Below are 22909 nucleotides of genomic sequence, written 5' to 3'. Positions count from 1 at the left end.
TCAAGGCTGTACCTTGTGTTGCAGCTGTACTTGGTAATGTGTAGCTAATATGCCGGTTTTGAAGGCATGAAGACATCCTGAAGAACGGCTGAGGTTTGGCACCGTGAGAGGCCGTGGAAGGCCATTGGTGAAGGTGCAGGCTCAGTTGTAGTCCAGGACTGAACGGATCATGCAAAGGATTTGAGGTTTGGCACCATGAAGAGAGTCTATAAGAGGCTATCGATGAAGCTTAGTTGTAGCAGAAGACCCAAGCGTACTGGAGATGCCAGGACCATGGGATGATCACCAAGAACAGCAGCAGCAATGGAGTGGATCAACCTGATCTTAGAGCGCTACAGAGGGCAGAGCTGGAGGAGTGACACCAGGCCTTAGGGGAACCCAGAACATCATGTGTGGATCGCAGACATTGGAACAAGAAGCTGCAACACTGAAGTTGCCTTGGAGGCCTCAAGATATTCCAGATGCCAGAGGCAGGAGATAGCTGTTCAGTAATGCTGCTGCTAACAGTGAGTGGAACCGGCCCAGGAAGTTTGTTGCTGTCAACGAAGATGAAAGAGGAGTTGGAGGTCTGAAGTCCACTTTGACATCGGACAGATGCAATGTCTGGAGTTTGCCCAGCTGGTTTCCTATCTTGATTTGGGGGATTACAGTTAAGGGATTGGATGGATTTCAGAAGAGACTGTGAACTTTGCACTTTTAATATTGTTGCTATTGCTAGAGACTATGGGGACTTTGGAAGTTGGACTAAATAAATGTTTTTATTATGCTATAGCTAGATATAGCCCCCATAGACACATGGGTTTGAGTAGGCCTATGTGGGCCAGAGAGTAGTATGCAATGGTTAGTATATGCTTGGCCCGGGATGTGTCACTATTAGGAGATACAGCTTTGTAGAGTAAGTATGTCACTGTGCGTGTGGGCTTAAGACCCTCAGCCTAGATGCCTGGAAGTCAGTATTCTGCTATCAGACTTCAGATGAAGATGCAGAACTCTCAGCTTCTCCTGCCTGGATGCCACCATGCTCCCATCTGGAAGATACTAGACTGAACCCCTGAACTTGTAAGCCAGCCCCAAAGACATGTTTTCCTTTATAAAACTTGCCTTAGTCATGGTATCTGTTCACAGCATCAAAACCCTAATTAAGACATAGTTATAATGTATGTTCATAAGTCATTTGAATTTACATTTTCCCTTAAGTATAAGCTGTATCTAATTATTTCCATCACAAAGAACATAGACTGAAAAGAGACAGGTGTTTTCAGGTACATAAGAAACCTAGTAAATATCATCTGGGTCAAGTGTTCAGGTTAATATTACAGTAAGAGAGCTTGGGGACAGCTCCTCTGGTATTGTGTGATGGGGAACTCTGGACCCTGTGCTGTTCTCCCCTGAATTTCAGGATCTTGACCTAGTCAGAAAGAAAATTCAGCCAACGCCAAACTGAGATACTCAGTAAGCACAGATTCAGACCTGAAGACTGGGGGGCTCGGAGAAACTGGAGGAAGCCAGCATAATATTAAAACAATTTGTAAGATCTTTTATTGAATAATGAAACAGAAAAAGGATATTGCTGAGAAAACTTGAGAAAATAATAATAAAATCTCTATTTTATAGAATAGTCTTTTCATTAGTCACCGATTAATTACACGAGCTAGTTAGGTATATGTTATACAATCTTATTATTTGTTTTTAAATTTTTATAATTATGTCATGGCCATGCAGGATAGTAATATAAATTACTGGACAAATTCTGATGCACACTACATGACAGTCTAAAACATTAACAGGAGTGAAATGTATTTTACACTCTCACAGAAAAGTATGGCATTCTCACGGAAAAGAAGTATGTCTAGCCTAGAACAGAAGTCTCCTTACATGGGTCTCGGCCTGATATTCATGACCTAAAGCCATCAGAGCAATGCAGCATCACATCATATTTAGCTTATACTTGGTCATAACTTTGATATGCTTGAATTTTACAGAAACCAACAATTCCAGTTTAAGGTGGTGTCACAGAGGCTAAGAGAGAAGAGCATTGTGTAACCTTAAGCTAATTCCCAGATGAACACTTTAAAATGACCCAGGCATTCATGTGTTTGTTCCCTCCATGTGTATCAATGCCTACTAATATAGGTTTGCAAATGTTTTCTAGGAGGGTAAAAGGAAGAAGAGCGGAAAACAGGAGGGGAGCAGAGGAAAAGTTAAGGTTCATAGAAGAAAGGGCTCTATGGTTTTGTGGGACAGTCATCAGAGGAAACGATCTATAGCACTCAAGAGGCATGTAAAAAGATGCTGATGGTGGCTTATTTAGGTCATGATGAGACATACAGAGATGGAGAGAAGAACAGAAGAAGAAAGGAACAGAAAGAGGAGAGGTGAAAGCAGGGGAGGGAGAACAATGGTAAAATCGAACGCCATGTCCAAGGATGATCTTAAAAACCTAGATGATTCTTTGACATTCATAAGCCCTAGAACAATGCCAGAACCTAGTTTAGTCAGGGAATATATCTCACACTTAGTTAATGTTCACGGAATTACAGATTTGCTCCTTGAGATGGTAAGAAGTGAGACATCTTCACAGAAGACTTTCCCATAGTATACTAAGTCCAAATCATTTCGATTCAATACACCAATCAACCAACTTGCATTCTGATCACCAGACACTGTGTCATTTGTCACTATTACTTTAGGAAATTTGAGATGCTGTACCATTTGAAAACCAAATTAATCCCTGTTTTTGCACACAAGAAAGGCTGAGGAGACAGAAATAATTACAAGAAAATACATGGCATTTTATACAAATATACACTGGAAAATAAATCCTGAAGAGGTAGCTTCAGTACTGCCAAATTGAATATCAATTTTCCTTAACAAAGACTTGTATATACATTCTACCAGTGTTATCTCCAAGGCAAGAATATTCATATACCACTCTATGCACCCGTGTCTATAAAACAATCGTAAAAAGCCAACAAATGCTGAACTATGATATGTCATTAATGGTCTTTTCAGAGCACCTTCTGACTCATGAAATTTTCTTAATACCCAATAGAAGATGATTCAGAGCATCTGAACCAGTATTTCATTCAATTACAAAATTTTACAACCCACGTATTGATATTATGATATAGTTCATTATACAAGTAGCCATAATAATGCTATATTCAAACATCATTGCCCCAAAGAATGATTACACTCGAGGTTTTCCAGGAGAGCAGGGTACCCTAGCATCAGATAAGATACGATAAAATTCTCCTTGAAAGCATTCTCAAAATTTATAGCTTTTGATGAAGAGAATTATGACCATTTATACAATTTGATTATAAGGATATTCATGCAAACAGCACAAATGAAAAGTAAAAAGAGCAAAAGTGAGACTTCCTACAACATTCCAGGACATGAGACACTCTCCATCATTTCATACATTCTTCATGATGGCTACCCATCCAAGAACAAAGACCTAGCTAGCAAAACAAACAAACAATGATCCTCTAAGTAGAAATATAAAAATAAATGTTCTGCCTCAAGCATCTAATGTCACTGATATTTACAACTAAAGCATATTCCTTCAATCTTCCAAATAAGCTAAGGAACCAGTTTTTGAATCAATTGTATCTAGACCACAGATCACTCTGTAGTAAGTAGGAGTATAAAAAAAAACCATTAACTGGTAGAAATCCACAAATGGAAGATATTATTTGTCATCTGAGCAAAATAATATCCCTCTGAATATGCCAGAAGACTTTCATAATGGAAGGGGATTTTGGGAAGTCCTACAAGTCAGCACTGGCATCCAGCTGGCACTTACCTACTCTACACAGTAGAGTGAGTAGATTGACAGGATGCATTTGCCATACAAGTGTCTATTTCATCCAACTCAGGGAAATTGGCCTGTCTCATTTTCTCTCCCATAACAAGTCCATATTCTATTTTTCCAGCTCCGTGTCCAATTTCACAACTTCCAGCATGACATGCCGGATACATGCTTGCCTCCTGTCTAATTCTTCTGGGAAAACAAATAGGTCGTCACTATTTCTCATGTCTCCCCAGCATGCAGGTAAATCTGCTATTTTATTCCACCCCACTGACAAGATGTAAAGAGTTAGCATAAGGAATTATGCGCTCTGGGGAAGGATTTTTTCTGGGAAATGCTAAACCAGTTGAGTCTCAGTAATAATCAAGACCCCGAATCATGAAAGTAAACCCTGAAATGGATCCTTTCATATATGTAAGGCCATGGTTGAGAGAGGGGCAACAAATTTTCTGTCTCCTGATTTTGACTTTTTTTTTTACAGGTCACATTAGTTTTGCAGGACTCATTAGTAACACCACAGCCTAGAATTCAGGGATCTAGTACTCACGATCAGCTCAGAGCTCTCTCCTTGGCCACAAGGCATAAACTTGGGTAAGACACTGTGTGAAGACAACACAGGTCAGACTACAGAAGAAGCTTTCCACTGGCTAACACTGGAAGATCTAATTTAGTAGTGGTGGGAAATAATTTTACAGAGAAAACTTGTTAAAAGACAATGAATACTATATCAAACACTTGATATTCAAGATCTTTTGCCACCTCAGTAATAACTCAGGAAGTTAGGTAGTATTACTATCTCTTCATGATGAGATCAGAAACATAGGCATAGAGTTGAAGTTTTGAGCCACCCAGAACTATACAAAATACTTAAGTTTAAATTTGTTGGTCTTTGAATCTGAATGACTAGAATGTTTAAACCTTAAAGCTATGATTTGGCCACAGCAATGGTAAGATCGAGGTCTGTGACCTCTAAGGACCCTCACATGAGGTCAATGAATGGACAAACAATGCTATGTGTTTTGTAGCTATTTTACTTCTTACCTTGGGTTACATCTGTATGCACATAGCACAAGAATCTGTACAACCTTGGTTTTTAAATCAGAGGGCATTGCAAAATCTGCACATAGTGATTTCTTTTCCCTAGAAATTGCTGCTCTTAACGGGTTATTTTAAATCTTCAAAGAGGCTTATCAGAGAATATCCCTACATTGTAGTAAATGTCACCAAATAAGCCAATTCTGGACCTGATAAGACACTAATTTTCTGAGGTCTATGCAATTCTGGCCAGGTCAAGGGCATTTGAGGAAATAAGGAACTACCTTGAACAGGAAAATTATAAGCATTGCATCTTTTATAAATTGGCTGTCAACTGGTTGTATGTGCCTATAGTTCTAGAGCTTGAGAAGTGTCAAGAGAAGGAACAAGAATGCCAGGCATGGGGATAGAGAGATGTTTCAGTAGTTAAGGGTGCCTGCTTCTCTTCCACAGGACATGAGTTTGGTTCTCAGCACCCACTTTGGGCAGCTTACAACTGCATGCAACTCCAGTTCCATAGATTCTGATGCCCTCCTGTGCAAGTAACCACTCATACTGGGTACACACACACACACACACACACACACACACACACACACACACACACACACAGAGAGAGAGAGAGAGAGAGAGACAGAGACAGAGACAGAGACAGAGACAGAGACAGAGAGAGAGAGATTTCTTTAGAGTTTTCTTTATCAGTTTTCTTTAGAGATGAACTCCATGATAGGTTATCTAGTCCCAAATGATCATTGATAAAAACACCCACATTTGAGCAACATTAAATGGATTCACTAGATTTGGCAGATGTTTGATAGATAGATGATGATAATAGATAGAAATATAGACAAATAGGAAATAAAAGGATGATTGATAGATTAAATAACAATAATATTTTTAAAGGAAGTCATTAATTTGAGAGGAAGTAGAGAGAGACATGAGAGAAGTTGGAGGGTGAGGAGAGAAAAATGATAAAAAAATTACACACTGAAATTTGATGAATATATTAAATTAATAAAATCAGGTAGATAATTGATCTTTAATCACATTTAATATGCCTGGCTACAGTTATTTTAAGTGCCTAGGTAGTTTCGTTATTTTTCTAAACACACCTATACACACACGTGTGTGTTCAAATACATATGCATATGACAGTGTTGTGGGAGAAATTTTCAATGAATGCAAAAATTATATCCAACTACACCAAGATTCTTATGAACAAGAAATAAGTGATTATTAATAGAACCAAGGTCAAACTAAAGTCAGAGCCTGACAGGTTGAGAAGTGCAGAATGTAAGTGGTCTAGAGGACTAACTGTTGGGAATGTCTGGTGTCTATCATAAATCAAGTGGATATGCTTCAGCAAGAATGGCTTCGTGGTGCACTTCCAATCCAGACAATCGGACACACACACACACACACACACACACACACACACACACACACACACACAGCTTTGTGAATAGGGTTCTACCTTTAAACATGTAATTTGCTAAGCAGGGGCTAGGAGCTGCTGAAGACACAAAGCTGTCAGATTCAACACCATGAACTGTCAGCAACAAAGGAACAATTCTTGCTTGCAGCAGGGGCTACACCCCATCTGCAGCAAGGGCTACCTCCCATCCCAAGACAATTGGTTCTAAAAGAGGCACTTCTGAGCTCCTTGAAATATGATATAGCATAAATTCTATGTGCATAGAGAGATAGTAGTGACTATGCACAATTTGTTCTTTGGTTCTGACAATCCAGATCTGCATGTTGCAACAGGTCGTGTGTATAATGATTAGTGAGCAAACATAAATCTTGACCGTGTCAGCAAGTATTGTCAGTTGCAGAACTTGGACAATTCAAAATGGAATCAACAATCATTTATCAAATAACTGCACCTCTCAAACCTGGCACCAAGTCAATGGAAGCCAGACCTTGTTTTCTTCTTGTATTATACATAATCTGCTTAAACGGACTTTCAAAAATACAAAAAAAATGTGATCTAAAGCTTTCTTCTGACAAAGACAATTTCAATGAAAGTTTTATTGTTGAAAAAAAATCCAAACCTCTCATACAAATAACATTAGTGTTAGTTTTAGGTCTCTCATTATTCCAGGTAGATTGCATCTCCCTGGAGACCCTGACAGAGCTCATAAGATGACTGTAATTGTTAAAGTCCTCTTTTCCAGCATGTTCTCAGTAGAATGAAATAGCATTTTATCATCTGTTATTTTGAATTACAACATTGTTTATTAATGTGTATATACATGTGAAAATCTTAAGTCTTGCTACATATAATTCCTCTCCCTATATTATCCCTAAAAAATAATACTGTCTTAGTCATCTTGGTCTTTAATTATCTTCTTCTCAGAGGTAAAATCTTAGACTCCAGTGAGACTCAGGGGAACAACCTGAGATGAACAGGCCATGACTTAGGATCAATACATCATCACCTGTCTCCCTGTGAGACATTTCTGGCCATGCCTCCTTAACAACAAAGCATCCCTGAGTTATCTTCAACTGCTATAATATTTGCTGTCAACTGATAGCCTGAGGATGCACACTTACTACTTTAACTACCTGATAAAATAGGATTGAATGAGGTCAAAGCCCCAGGCCATTCCATATTTAAATATGACCAAAACCTTATAATAAGAAACCTTTGGCTACAGATAGACGTGGGTAGGACCTAATTGTTGGCCTCTGGAGGAATAACCCAGCATTTCTAAATGCCTAATGTGCAAGCACTGTACAAGGTTGTGCACACCGAGATATAAAAACTGTGTCCCCATCCATCTTTAAGACAATCATTCTTTATTATCTTAAGAATGAGAACAACATAGGATGTAATACACCCGGCTTCACTCTTTTTTTGAGGTGGAAGCATGTATCATTTGCTCAAGTGCTTTCATCCTAAGTGAAGTCCCATAAGAGCTGAATAGATAACATCTCAGAGTGATGGACTGACATGAAAAACCTTCAAAAGCTCCTAAATATCCCCGTTGCTAATTAATAAAAATCTACCATGAAAGATGAAACCTGTCCTTGGATCAAACATTGCCTGCATATCTCTTAGGGTATTGCCCTCTAAACTGTGCATTCTGGGAAAAGGTTAGTATACCTTTTAGGATTACATTGAAGCTGCACTGAGTCAGGGTTTCTTTGCATTATTTCCATACAGTCATAAACTTGATTGTATCTAAACTACTGTTTTCTCTTGTATCCTTCCCACATCCAGAGTAGTTTTCTGTTTACTTTCATGGGTCTCCTTTTTTTGACTTAAGAGGAGTCTACCACAAAAGAAAACATGTGATGTTTGTCTCTCTGCATCGGGTTTACTGCACTCAACATGATAATCTTTAGCAACATGCATTTTCCTTGAAATGGCATAATCCAATTCTTTATAGCTAAAACTCCACAGTGTATTTTCCACATTTTCTTTATCCGTTTATCCCTTGGTGAGCTCCTAGGCTTATTCTATAATTTGCTATTGTGAATGGTGATGTGAATGCCACTGTCTCTATAGTAACCTGATTAGAATCTTAAGAAGGATACTTTCAGAAACCAACACGCACACACACACACACACACACACACACACACACACACACACACACACACACACACATTTAACAATGTAGTAGGCAATGGAGTTATGGAAGGAAGCCCTATGAGAATTGAAGGCAATTTCCTTATGAATAAACAGAAAAATGTTGGCTAAAGAGTAGGAAAATGTCCCAGAAGGGAAGACAGAACAAGCAAAGCATGAAGCCATTCTATATATTCTAAAATAGTATACATCAGCCGCTGATGGCACATGAAGCGCAAGATGATGCAGGAAAAAGAGTGCTTAGAAATCAATCTGAAGTAGAAAGAAGGGTTGCCATGATTTGACTATGTCCCCTACAGTTGACATGTTGGAGACAATACTTAGTGGGACAAGGTTGGAAAATGGGACCTTTACAAACAGCTTAGGTCATCAGAGGTCCAAGTGGCTTCAATGATTTTTTAAACAGAGATCATCAGAGGTACAAGTGGCTTAATGATTTTTTTAAACTGATGTGATTTAATGATCATGTGAAGGAATTCTTGAAATAGATGAGTTTGGTATCTCTCTTTTTTCTTCTTGCTACTCATGCCATTCTGCCTTCTAACAGCAATTTAAAAAGTAAGATGTCCTTGGCCACTTGTAGACCCTTTAACTTTGTACTTTCATAATTTTTGTATATAAACTATTCAGTTTGTAGCTAGCCCAGGGACCTAGACTAAGACCAAATAATAGTGGTCTTAAAAAATGTAGTGATAAAATGACCCCAATGACATTCTGCTACAGTTGCAGATCTGTGTCTTGCTCACCCGTCAGCATAGAGCAGAGAGCAACAAATACAGAAACCCACAGACAGATATTATGCAGAGAGAGGAGAGAGGGCGGGGGACACTCAAGCCTAAATGGGATGTCTTAGTCATATCTCTCCCCTCAGGGATCAGGAACCCTGAGGAAGAGGAGATAGAAAGATTATAGGAGACAGAAGGGATGGAGGACACCAAGAAGACGAGGCCCTCTAAATCAGCATGGTTAAAGCTCACATGAACTCACAGAGACTGAGGAAACATGCACAGGGCCTGGACAGATCTAAGTCATCCTCTATTAGGCCTTCTAGTTTAGTGTTCTTATGGAATTCCTGAGCATGCAAACAAGTGGGTTCTCCCGGGCTGTTTTATTTTTGTTGGTTTGTCTTGTCCAACTTCAGTGTGTTCCTTTTTATCTTATTTTATTTTTATTTTGTTATATTTTTAAACATGAATAAATAAATAAAATCTAGCCACTAGGGTAAAGTTTAACAACTGAACTGTCATTTATACCTGCCAGGAAGGGAAAAGTCCATTTTCCCCAATAGAATGACAATGGGTATATATCAACTACTCCAGGACAGAGCTCATACTCAGCATTAGATGGCCAACATATAATGAACTCCACACGTTGTTGTGTGTGTGTGTGTGTGTGTGTGTGTGTGTGTGTGTGTGTGTGTGTGTGTTTGTATGCTTTTATTTGATTACTGTTTGGTGTTTGGGGGGTATTTTTCTTGCTTTTGTGGGTATGATAATCATGTAAAAATCATGAAAAAATGTTTTCTCTATGGGCTGCATGGAAAAGTTTATAAAACCCTGTGTGATTTTTTTTTATTTTTTTAAAATAATTTAATTTAAAAATTATTTTTAAAAATTTCTAAATAATTTAAATTTAAAATATATTCGTAATTTTTCAATACTTATACTATTTAAAATTTGGATGTATTCTTTGTGCTTATGTACAAATGAGTATTTTGTTTATCTTTTTCTATTTCTAAATGCTTAGATTCTACTGTAAGAAATAGAAAATTGGGGAGTTATTTCCATAGGCAACTCTATATAATAGTATTTTTGTGTGTACATTTTATTTGTATGAAGAAACTCAGAAGGGATGCAGAAAAATACTTTAAAATTATATAAATTGTGAGCCTCGAAATAAGTGAATGGGTAGTTCCACATAGGAACAAGACATGCATTTCTGAAATAATTTATACATTTGAATAATTGATGAATTATAAATAATGATTATCTTCATTTCGGAAGTGAGAAAATTGAGGACTGAAACAGCAGGTAACTCCTGAGGACTGCATCCTGTATGTTGAATATGCTTTCTGATGAAACGGTATGTGATACTATAAAGCTTCCAGCAGAAAGAATGAATTGGCAGGAGTAAGAGATGGAGATAAGGCAGCCAGTGACAGCCTGAATCTGGGTGACAGTTGGTGAATTTTAACTCAAGAAGGATGATCTGTAATAGAAATATCATTCAAGAGTACTGAACATCAGTATTACCTGGACTTGTTATCCACTGGCAGGGGAAAAGGAAGAAACAGTCAGAGCTGTTTAAGGGTGTGTGGATCATTGTGTTATAAGAACTGTCAGGTCCAAACAGAGGTAGGAAATGCAAAACACAGTGTTATCTTGGAAATGTGAATAGGTGTGTGGGGAACAGCTAGATAAACTACTGTGTCACATCAGGGCTTCAAATAAGGAAACACAAAGAGTATGGAGGTGAAAGTCATGAGACACTGTGCTGTAAGACCTGTGTCACTTGTACAGGTGGACTTATAGAGCCTTGAGGGGCTGACTAATTTTTTGTGGGTCCTTTGCTAAATATTAGGACTGGTGCTCAACCTGTCTCAATGTCATTCATTCTCTATCCTATTATCCCTTCAATTACATGCCATGCCTTACATATATAAAGATATATTTACTATTGAAAAACTTCATTATCAAATAAGATGCCCATATAATCACCTGAAAACAGTCTTAGTCATTCAGAAATGCATTTTTTTTATTTTCTTAATTATAAGCTCAAAAATAATCTTTGGTGTTTTATAACCAATTTTCACTGTTCACTTATGAAGAAAATACACAATTTATAAGTAAACATGTTAATTTTCAGCAAGTATATAATGATCTGATACAAAAAAAACTTTTTAGAAGAATTAAAAAACAATGACACTGGACTCTGACAGGAAATAGGAAGTTCATTGTTAAGGAAGGGTTGAGAGTCTTTGACTTTCTGAAATCTGACAAACAGCAAACTGTTCATTTTAATCTTTGCTACATACATGGCTGTTGACAATAAACATATTGGAACGTCAAAGAAACCCAGATTTGATGGCTAATATCTAGAAAGAAGAATGTAATTGAGAAAATGCTCCTATCAAGCTCCCTGTAGGGAAGCCTGTTGGACAGTTCTTAACTGATTATTGATATGGAAAAGTCAAGCACATTGAGGGGTGGTGTCAACCTTTGGACCTGTAGTTGTAGATAGTATAAGAAAGTAGGCTAAGCAAGACAGGAGGAAAAAGCCAATAAGCAGTGTTCCTCTATAGGCCCTGCCTCAAGGTTCCTGAATGTCTTGAGCTCATTTCCTGATTTCTTTCAGTAATAAAGTATTACCTGGAAGTAAAAGATGAAATAGATCCTTTCCTTCTTATGTTGCTTTTGGTCATGGTGTTTTATTATAGCAATAAGATCCCTGGCTAAGACACCAACCTATGGAGAGCATAGCTGCTTGAAGTGCTATGTTTTCTGCTAAGTGACCAAAATAATTTTATAAAGCCTGTAACCATTGTTGTTGAGAGTAAAATCAATGGATATTAAAAATGAATGCACATGCCACAAGGGTATCTTCTTAAATTTCTTATCATTGCTGTCAAAAGCTTTCACAAACAGGGGCTTAATCAAACCTCTTTTTTTTTTTCTATAGTTCTCTGGGTCAATAGTATGGTATAATCACTGGGTTAAAATCAAGATGTCAGCATGGTTGTATCCCTTCTGCAGAATCTGGGAAGGAATCTAATTCCTATCTTTCCTAGGTGCTAGAGCCATCCATATTTCTTGATTAGAGAGTCTGGTCCTCTATACCCAAAGCCTGATATGCAGTCTCTCTCTGGCTCCCATTTCTGCTTTACTCTTCTACTTAAAGAAATACGCTATAAAATTTTTTTTACTTATTTATTTTGAGACAGGCCCTTGCAATGTTGTACAGGCTAACCTTGAACTCACAGCAACATTCTGCCTTCAGCCTCTGACTGGTAGATTTATAAACATATGCCACAAGCCCCGCTACTCTCTCACTTTTAAATTGAAATTTCTTGACATAACTCAGAATAATTTCTGTGCACTGGAATCAGTTGATTGGTAACAATATTTTCCTCTGTGTCATTAAGACCCTTTTCTTTGAAACAAAATATAGTGACCGGGTCCAGGGATTAACATGTAGACACCTTTCTGTGGAAAGAATGCAATCTTCATTTTGCCAAGTATAGTGTTTTGCATATCAACTTTTCAATCATAATCCAAGACTGGTATGATGGAACAGACTCCAAACTGATTGGATAACAAAGGATACAAATAATTTAAAGGAGAGGAACAAGCATTCTGTTGGAATACAATAGAATTGTCTACTGCAATAAGTCAAGATTTACATGACATTATAAAATAACAGATTAATGAAAGCTAGTCTAAGGTCAAGACAAGTAAGATGACGGCGATTGTCCTTATAAGAAGCCATATTGGTTACAGTACAAAAGAACTCCTTATACAAAATGGCTTCCTTATATCTGGCTTTTTGGTACCTAAATATCATTATGCAATTTACCATGGAAATAGTCTGAATATGATCATTTCACTGAAGTGCTTCAGCCTCAGTCTTTATCCAGTTGAGAAAAAAAAAATCACTGACTGAAATCAGCAGAGCACTGAGACAGAACACGAGGGGAATAGGAATGATTTTTGTACACTTGTGTGTTTCTGATGCCAGAAAAAGAGAGATTTTCCTGGCCTGGGTATCAATTAGATCCTAAAGATTTTGTGGAAGTGACAACCTGAGAATGAAACCTCGTCTACCTGGTATTGTGCTGAAAATGGGGCATAAATACAGAGGGTCCTGAGAAAGTAACAAGTTGGTGGCCTTTTGTGACCGTCAGTTGATGACTTCCATATTAGTTTTGGCATTTACAGCTCAGATTCAATCTTTGTAAAGGGATAAAAGCATTGATGGGCATTACCACCATTTCCTGATTCTTCCTTCCCTTCACCATCCTATGGAAACAGACTTGTTAGAATCCAATATTAGCAGAAAGGCTCAGAAAGCTACCAAGCCATTCCCAGGATAGAGGTAATGGAAAATAATAAAGATGAGTTATTTAGGCTTTTTTACAAAGTTTTTTGGGGGGAAACAGGAGAGGGTAGGACATAGACTCACTATTTAATCCTGGCTAGCATGGAATTCACTGCAGGCCAAATCGGCCTTGACATTACAGTGATCTTCCTGCCCACTGAGATTAAAGGTCTGTGCCAGCATCCACTGTCATAACAACCAAATGGACGTGTTTTATATTTCATCCTTCATATAAAGACATTAACAAGTGGCTATTAATACTACAACTTTGATCTTGTCAATGTGTCAGGGTGCATGTTAAAAATGCAGTTAAATTTTAAAATTTACTAATAATTGATATTCAAAAAGAATAAAAATATATACGAGAAAATGCTTCCAAAGGTTCCAAGAGCGCCCTCCCTCTTAGTTCTATATCTTGACCCACAATACTAGCAGAAGACTTCTGCTCTATTGCTATATTGGTACTAGAAACCTTAGGTAAGAGACCCTCAAAGCAAGATAATACTCCTTAGAGTCCTTCTAGCTGTTCCCTACAGCACTCCTTCCTTCAGCTTCCCATTCCAGCAAACGACTCTCAGAGAAAATGTCTGCTCTACCAGAGGCCACACTAGTCTAGGAACATCATGAAGCCAAGCTGGTCCTAGGAACCTCAGAGGCCACATAGGTACCTGGAACCCCATAGACTAGGCTGGTATATAGAAGTACAGAGGCCATACCAATTCCCAGAAACCCAGAACCAAAAAGACAATGCCAGAACCCACAACTGCAGAGCCCAAGTAGATCACAAAATCCCAAGTAAAGACACCCTACTAGACTTAAAGACTCAATGTTCACAAGAACAACAGGTTACTCAGGTCAGAAAACCAGAGATAAAATAGAAACCAAGGGAAAAAGTTTAAATAATATCCATCTAACAAAGCTAAACTCAGAAATCAGCCAGCTGCATAGAGGTCAACATAAGAACACAGTCAACAATAGCCAGAGCAATATGACATCACCCAAGTCCAGCTCTCCTACTACAAAGAGCAGTTATTCCAGCACAGCTAAAGCACGAGAAACTCTGCTTGAATCTAATCCTATGAAGATGACAAGGCTCTTAAGAAGGGAATGAACAAGTCCCTTAAAGATATCTAGGAAAACACGAATGAGGTAAAGAATGTGAATAAAACTGTTCAAGACCTGAAGGTGAGGCACAATAAAGAAAACACACAGTGCTGAAGTAATCCTTGAGATGGAAAGTGAACAGAAGCTATAGGTGCAAGTATCACCAATATAATATAAGAGATAGAAGAGAGAATCTCAGGGAAAGAATATACAGTAGAGGACATTGATATATTATTGGTTAAATAAAATGTTAAATCTAGAAAGTTCCTTACAGAAAATATCCAGAAAAATGTGGGATAGTATGAGAAGACCAAACATAAAATTCTTATAAATAAAAGATGGAGAATATTCCCAGATCAAAGCCTTAGAAAGTATTTTCAATAAAATCATAGAAGATTTTTTTCTAGCTAAAGAAGCATATGCCTATGAAGGTACAAGAACCTTACAGAATGCCAAATAGATTGGAGTAGAAAAGAAAGTCTGCTTTACACATAATAATCAAAAAAATATAGAATGAAGAACAAATATGAAAAGCTTCAAGAGGAAAAGGCCAAGTAACATAAAAGCAGGCTTATTAGAAGTAGACTTCAATTCACGATGGAGACTCTAAAAGCTAGAAGGGACTATATACATACCTTGCAGACTCTAAGACACCACAGATGCCAAGCTAGACTACTATATCCAGAAAAACATTCCATTACCATAGATGGATAAAACAAGATATTCCATGACAGAAGAAAATCTAAACAAAATCTTTCCACAAACCCAACCCTACAGAAGGTACTAAATAAAGGGAAAGTTTCACCCAAGAAGATTAACCATGCCCAAGAAAACATAAAAGCATCACCACCACCACCAACAACAAAATAACAAGAGGTAGCAATCATTGTTCATTAATACCTTATACTATTAGTGAATTCAATTCCCCAATAAAAAGACACAGGCCATCAGAATGGATAGGAAAGCATGATTCATGTTTCTGCTGCATACAAGATATATACATCAACATCAAACATAAAATTTACCTTAGTGTAAAGGGTAGAAAACATGATTTTTAAAGCAAGTTGACCTAAAATTAGGTGGTGTGACTCTTCTAATATCTAACAAAATATTCTTTCACTCAAAATTAATCAAAAAAGAATGGGAAGGACACTCCATATTTGGAGCCAAAAAACAAGATGGGGTAGCAATTCTAATATCTAACAAAATAGACTTTTAATCAAAATTAACTGCAAGAGGAGAGGGACATTTTGTATTTATCAAAGAAAAACTCCACCAAGAAAGTGTCTAAGTTCTGAACATCTATGCCTCGAACTCAAGGGTACCCATCCACATCTGTAAAAGAAACATTCTGAAAGCTTAAAATCATACATTTAAATTCACACATTAATAGGGAGAGACTTAAATATTACACTCTCCCCAATGGACAGGTCATCTAGACAAAAACTAAACAGAGAAATCTTGGAACTAACAGACATTATGACTGAAATAGACCAAAAATATATACAGAATATTTTATCTGAACACACACAAATATGTTCTTCTTAGCATCAAAAGGAACTTTTTCTAGAATTGACCAAATACTACTTCACAAAGAAAGTCTCGAGATAGACAAGAAAACTGTAATAACTCTCTGTATCCTATCAGATTACCATAAATTTAAATGGGATTACAACAACAACAACAACAACAACAACAAAACAAAAAAAACAAAAACAAAAAGGCTACAAACTCATGGAAAATGAACAACTCTCTAATGGATGACCACTGGGCCAAGAAGAAAAGAAAGAAAGAAAGAAGGAAAGAAAGAAAGAAAGAAAGAAAGAAAGAAAGAAAGGAAGGAAGGAAGAAAGGAAGGAAGGAAGAAAAAGGAAGAGAGAAAGAAATTAAAGACTTCTAAGAATTTAATGAAAATGAATGCACAACATATCCATACTTTTGGGACACAATGAAAGTGGTGCTAAGAGGAAATTTCATAGCACTAAATGAGATCTCACACTAATAATTTAACCGTGTACCTTAAAGCTATAGAACAAAAAGAAGCAAATACACCCAAGTAGAGTAGATGGCAGGAAATAGTCAAACTGAGGACTGACAACAATAAAATAAAAAAGAAGAGAACAACAAAAAGAATCAATGAAACAAATATTTGATTCTTTGGGAAAAACTACAAGATAGACAAAACCTTATCCAAACTAACTAAAAGACAGAGGAGAATACCAACATTAACAAGGTCAGAAAGAATAAAATGGACATAACAACCGACATTGAGAAAAGCAAATAATCATTAGATCATACTTCAAAAATTTGTACTCCACTATATTGGAAAACCTAACTGAAATAGACAATTTTCTTGAAAGATTACACTAATTGAAGTTCAACCAAGATCACACGAATAATTTAAACATACTTATAAGCCCTAAGAAAAAAGAGGCAGTCATTAAAAGTCTGCCAAACAGAAAAGGCCCAGGGCCATATAGTTTTAGCATATTATTCTACCATACTTTCAAAGAAGAGTTAATACAAATAGTCTTCAAATTATTCTACAGAAAAGAAACAAAGGGACACTGCCAAACTCATTCTATAAGGCCACTGTTGCCCTGATAGTCAAACCACAAAAAGACTCGATGAAGAGAAACACCAATTCTCTACATGAACATTGACAGAAAAAATTTCAATAAAATGCTTGAATCTAATAACATATCAAAAATTTCATTCACTATGATGACAAGAAACAAGGATGACCATCGTATGAAAATATAGCAATGAACAAATTTACAACTGGATCATCTCATTAGATGCTGAAAAAGCCTCTGGCAAAATCTAGCACCCCTTCATGATAAAAGAATTGGAAATATCAGGAATAGAGGGGACATATCTAAACATAATAAAGGCTATATATGTCTAGCTGATAGCCAGCATCTAATTAAATGGAGAGAAACTCAAAGGAATCCTTCTAAAATCAGGAATAAGACAAGACTGTTCACTACTTTCATATCTATTCAGTATAGAACTTGAAGCTCTAGCTAAAGCATTAAGAAAACTCAAGGAGATCAAGGAGACATAAATTGGAAAGGAAGAAGTTAAAGTATCACATTTTGCAAATAATATGATAGTATACAGGAGCAACTCCAAAACAATCTACCAGATAACACCTGATAAACAACTTCAGCAAAGTATCTGGACACACACAAGATTAACTCAAAGAAATCACACACACACACACACACACACACACCACACCCCACACACCCCACACACCCCACATATATGTTTATACATATGAAAAAGTGTCTGAAAAAGAAATCAGGGAAGCAATACCCTTCACAATAGGTACAAATAATATAAAATATCATGGTGTAACTCTAATCAAGCAAGTGAAAGGCGTGTAACGACAAGACTTCAAGTCTCTGAATTAAGAAATTGAAGAAGTTATGGATAGATCTCCCATTCTCATTGGTTGGCAGGATTACATAGAAAAAAAATGGCCATCTTAGCAAAAGCAATTTATAGATTCAACACAATTCCCATCAGAATCCCATCACAATACTTTACAGACACTGAAAGAGAATTTCTTACCTTCGCATGGAAAAACAAACAAACAAACAAACAAACAATAACAACAAAAACCAGGATAGCTAAAATAATCTTGTACAATAAAAGAATTTTTGGTAGTATCACCATCCCTAATTTCAATCTATACTACAGAGCTTTAGTAATAAAAACTACATAGTATTGGCATAAAAGCAGACAGGTTGACCAATGGAATTAATTATAATATCCAAATTAAATCCACACATTTAGATATATTATATTTGATAAAGAACTAAAATTATACAATGGAAGAATGCATCTTCAACAAGTGGTGGTCATCTAACTGGATGTTAGCTTATAGTAGAAAGCAATTAGATTCATCTATCATCTTTTTCAAAACTCAAGTTTACGGGGATCAAAGGCCACAATGTAAATCCAGATTCACTGGACCTTATAGAGGAGAAATTAGAAAATAGCTTTGAACTCATTGGCACAGGAGACAATAGATAGAACACCAATATCACAAGCACTAAGATTAATAATTAAGAAATGAAAAGTTTCTGTAAGTCAAAGGATACTATTAATAGGATAAATTGACAGCCTTCAAAATGGGAAAAGATCATTTTCAACCCCACTTCTGACAGAGGACTAATTTCCAAAATTAGTATAAAGAACTTTAAAAAACTATACATCAACAAACCAAATAATCCAATTTAAAAATGGAATACAGATCTAAACAGTTTTCTCAGTAGAAGAATCTCAAATGCCCAAAATGCACTTAAAGAGATGTTCAACATCCTTAGCCATCAAGGGAATGAAAATCAAATGGACTCTAAGATTTCATACACTTGTCAGAACGTCTAAGATCAAAATCACAAGTGACAGCTCATGCTGGTGAGAACTTGGAGTAAGGGGAACACTCCTCCATTGCTGGCAATAGTGCTGATTGGTATAGCCATTTTGGAAATCAATGTGGTGTTTTTTCAGAAAGTTGGGAATCAATCTACCTCAAGACCCACCTAAACCACTCCTGGACATATATGCAAAGAACATTCCATTCTACCACAAGGGCACTTACTTTACTATGTTCAATGCTGCTTTATACATAATAGCTAGAAACTGGAAACAACTTAGATGTTCCTCAAATGAAGAATGGATAAAGAAAATGTGATGCATTTACACAATTGAGCATTACTCAATTGTTTAAAAAAAAACACCACCATGAAGTTTGCAAGCAAATGGATAGAACTAGAAAAAACTCATCCTTAGTTAAGCAGCCTAGACCCAGAAAGACATACATGGTATGTACTCACTTATACGTAGATAATAGCTGTAAAGTAGAGGTTAATTGTGCTACAATCCAGACTCAGAGAAGCTAAGTTACAAAGAGATAAACGAATCTCCAAGTGACAGGGAAATAGAATACTTATTGTGGATAGACTAGTAGATAGTGGTGAGAGGGGTGAGGACAGGAAGTATCAGGTGAGAGGAGGATGGAGGGGAGAGTACTACTGGGAGAGAACTGGAATGTTGTTGGGAGCATCTCTAGGACAAGCTAGAAACTTAGTGAATTACAAAGAAGAGTATGATTTTCACAGAAAGCTGAGTCAGAAATGTGAAACACCTGACAAGTGCCCCTCCCTCATGATCTGTAATAATCTTGACTTTTTCATAGTTTTTATTTAATATGATTTCTGTATGTATGTCTGTGTGTGTATGCACAGGTGGCTGCCAAGGCTAGAAGAGGACTCTGAATTCTTTAAAGCTGTAGCTACAGGTGACCATGAATGTTGGAAATAAGTGTAGTCCTTCAAAGGAACAGTGTGTGCACTTAAATCTTGAGCCATCTCACCAATGCTCATCATAATCTTGATTTCGCTGTGTGTCTTAGAGGTTTTCTGAGTGAACAGATACCATGATCAGGGCAACTCTTAGAAAGGACAAAATTTAATTGAGGTTAGTTTAAGAGTTCAGAGGTTCAGCCCATTATAATTAAGGCGGGAGCATGGCAGTGTCCAGGAGGACATGGGGCTGGAAGGGATGAGAGTTCCACCTCTTGTTCAGAAGGCAGAGAGGAGGAGACTGGCTTCCAGTCTAGGATGAGGGTCTTAAAGTTCACTCCTACAGTGACACACCTACTCCAGCAGTGCCACACCTCCTTGGGTCAAGCATGTACAAACCATCACACTATGAAATGTTCCCTAGGATGTGACAACAATATATGAGACAAAATCTGAAGCAAACAGCTGAGATAAGGCAAGGTGAATGAACAGTGGGGCAACATGTCTTCCTAGATGAAGATCAAGATCGCTCCTTAGAGGCTAAGAAGATAGCTTAGTCAATAAGTGCTTGCTGCATAAACAAGAAGAGAAGAACTTGATTCCAAATACCTATGTAAACAGAGTTTGTTAAAAACTCAAATGTGTTAGTGTACACTAATGATTTCAGCAGTAGACACACAACATAGGCCAATCCCTGGAGTTATCTTGCCAGCCTAGTCCAGTCCAGTTGGTGAGTTCCAAGCCAAAGAGAGACCCGTGTTCAAGAAAGAAAAAGATGAACAGCCCTGAAAAATGACACCAGAGGTTTACTTCTTGCCTTCACACACACACATTTACCTTCATGTGTATTTGTGTGCTTGTGAATGCATGCACAGACACACGCAAGTCATTAAATAAGTATTAAACACTAAATTAGAATAGATCTCTTTGTAAATTCAATATAAATCTCAGAGCAACATTCACAAGCTGAGTTTCTGGACTAAGGAGTAAAGTACAGCCAAGCAAGAAAGGGCACAGAAGTGGAAACAGGTACATTTTACAAAATATTTAAATCATTTTGTGGCAATAATCGACCAGCGTCTCACATTCCTTAAAATGAAACATGATAGCATGATAAATTCAATTTGTGATGATGGAGTCACTTGCCCCTGCCCTTCAGTATGAGATACCCATCCTGTTTTCTATGAAATGAAACAGTAAAGGAAAAGACAGCAAACTGACTTTGAAGCCCTAAGACGACATGCGTATCGGTGGATAAGGAAGCTTGTGACCAAACCTGACAATATATGTCAGAGAAATCTCATTAGGACAAGTCATCCTCTGACCTCCACATTCATGCAGTATTCATAGCATGTAGGAACACACACACAGACACACAGACACATAGACACACAGATACAGACAGACAGACAGACACACACACAAACACACACAGACACAGACATACACACAGACACACAATATGTGGGGTAGTCATGGAGCATTGGGAAAGAGTAAATAAACAAATTAAGTTTTTAAAAAACAAAATTGATTTGGCTATCTTGAATATTTTGTGGTTTCTTAAGAATTTTTGGATAGCTTTTTCTAGTTCTGTAAAAATTGAGATGGGGGTTTTGATTGGAATTGCATTGAGTCTATAAATAGCTTTTCGTAAAATAGTTATTTTTCATAGTACTAGTTCTGTCGATCCATGAGCATGAGATGTCATTCTATTTTCTGGTATCTTTCATTATCTATTTAGAGGTTTAAAGTTTTCATTGTAGAGATCCTTCACTTCCTTGGTTGGTTTATTTCTAGATATTTTATATTATTTGAGGTTGTTGTAAATGACATTGCATTATTTGTCCACTTACATTTGTGTGTGTGTATATATATATATATATATATATATATATATATATATATATATATATGTCTTTGTTTGCTTATTTGTTGCTTTCATAAAGCCATGGCCAGGGCTGGAGAGACGGCTCAGTGACTAAGAGCCCTGACTGCTCTTCCAGAGGTCCTGAGTTCAAATCCTAACAACTGTATGGTGGTTCACAACCATCTATAATGAGACCTGATGCCCTCTTCTGGTGTGTCTGAAGACAGCTACAATGTACTTATATAAAATAAATAAATAAATAAATCTTTTTTTAAAACATGACCAAAATCAATTCATGGTAGGAAATGGTTTATCTGAATTTTATTTCCGTGTTACAGTCTATCCCCAAGGGAAGCCATGACAAGAATTCAAACAGGAACCTAGAGGCAGGCACTGAAGCAGAGGGCATTGAGCAACATTGCTTACTCACTTGCTTCTGCTGGCTTGATCAGTTAACCTTTCTTACAGTACTTCCCAAGGATAGCACCATGCTCAGTGAGTTGGGCCATCCCACATTTAAAAAACTGACCACTGATCAATCTGATGAAGGCAGTTACTCAATTTGCTCTCTCTTATTCCAAATAGTTTTAGTTTTATTAAGTTGATGAAGACAAGCTAATACATTGCCCACAGATGTTATGAGACTGTTGAACAATGTTTGCATATGTATTTCTGAAATGAATGAATGAAGCGTTTCCCTTTAAACACAGAGTCCAGCAGCCTGGGCTTATTCTAGCCCATCTCCTCATGTTCAGTTAACAGAATGAGGGTGTCAGAATACCAGTGTAGACTCCAGGTCTAATTGCCTCTCAAGATTACCAATTGTGCCTGGTACAAAGGAGAAGAAATGGTGTTTTATTGGCACACAGCTTCCATATGCTCAGCATTACCAAATCTTCTATTTTCCCAATTTGTTTGCATTAAAGTTAAATACAACTTCCTACATGTATGGTTCACTATTCTCATTAATTGTGCTCAAAGTGATGTCAATTCATTTCTTTTTATTTAGCAATCAGATTTATTTTATTTCTTTTAATTGGATATTTTTAATTTACATTTCAAATGTTATTCCCCTTTGTGGT

At 37.0% G+C, this 22909-nt stretch overlaps 1 protein-coding gene and 1 pseudogene across 2 annotated transcripts in view; both read right to left on the bottom strand.

Annotated features, from left to right (window-relative positions):
* The window catches only part of Xkr4 (XK related 4), a 400918-nt gene that overhangs the window by 313667 nt on the left and 64342 nt on the right, over positions 1–22909 (bottom strand). The window lies entirely within an intron of this gene.
* Positions 1–22909, bottom strand: part of LOC134486915 (uncharacterized) — a 54955-nt pseudogene extending 32046 nt beyond the window's left edge.

The sequence above is a fragment of the Rattus norvegicus genome, chromosome 5 (genome assembly GCF_036323735.1).
Source record: "Rattus norvegicus strain BN/NHsdMcwi chromosome 5, GRCr8, whole genome shotgun sequence".
In the NCBI taxonomy this organism is placed as follows: Eukaryota; Metazoa; Chordata; class Mammalia; order Rodentia; family Muridae; genus Rattus; species Rattus norvegicus.
The sequence above is the reverse complement of the archived record's forward strand: the minus strand, read 5'-3'. Positions and strand labels throughout refer to the sequence as shown.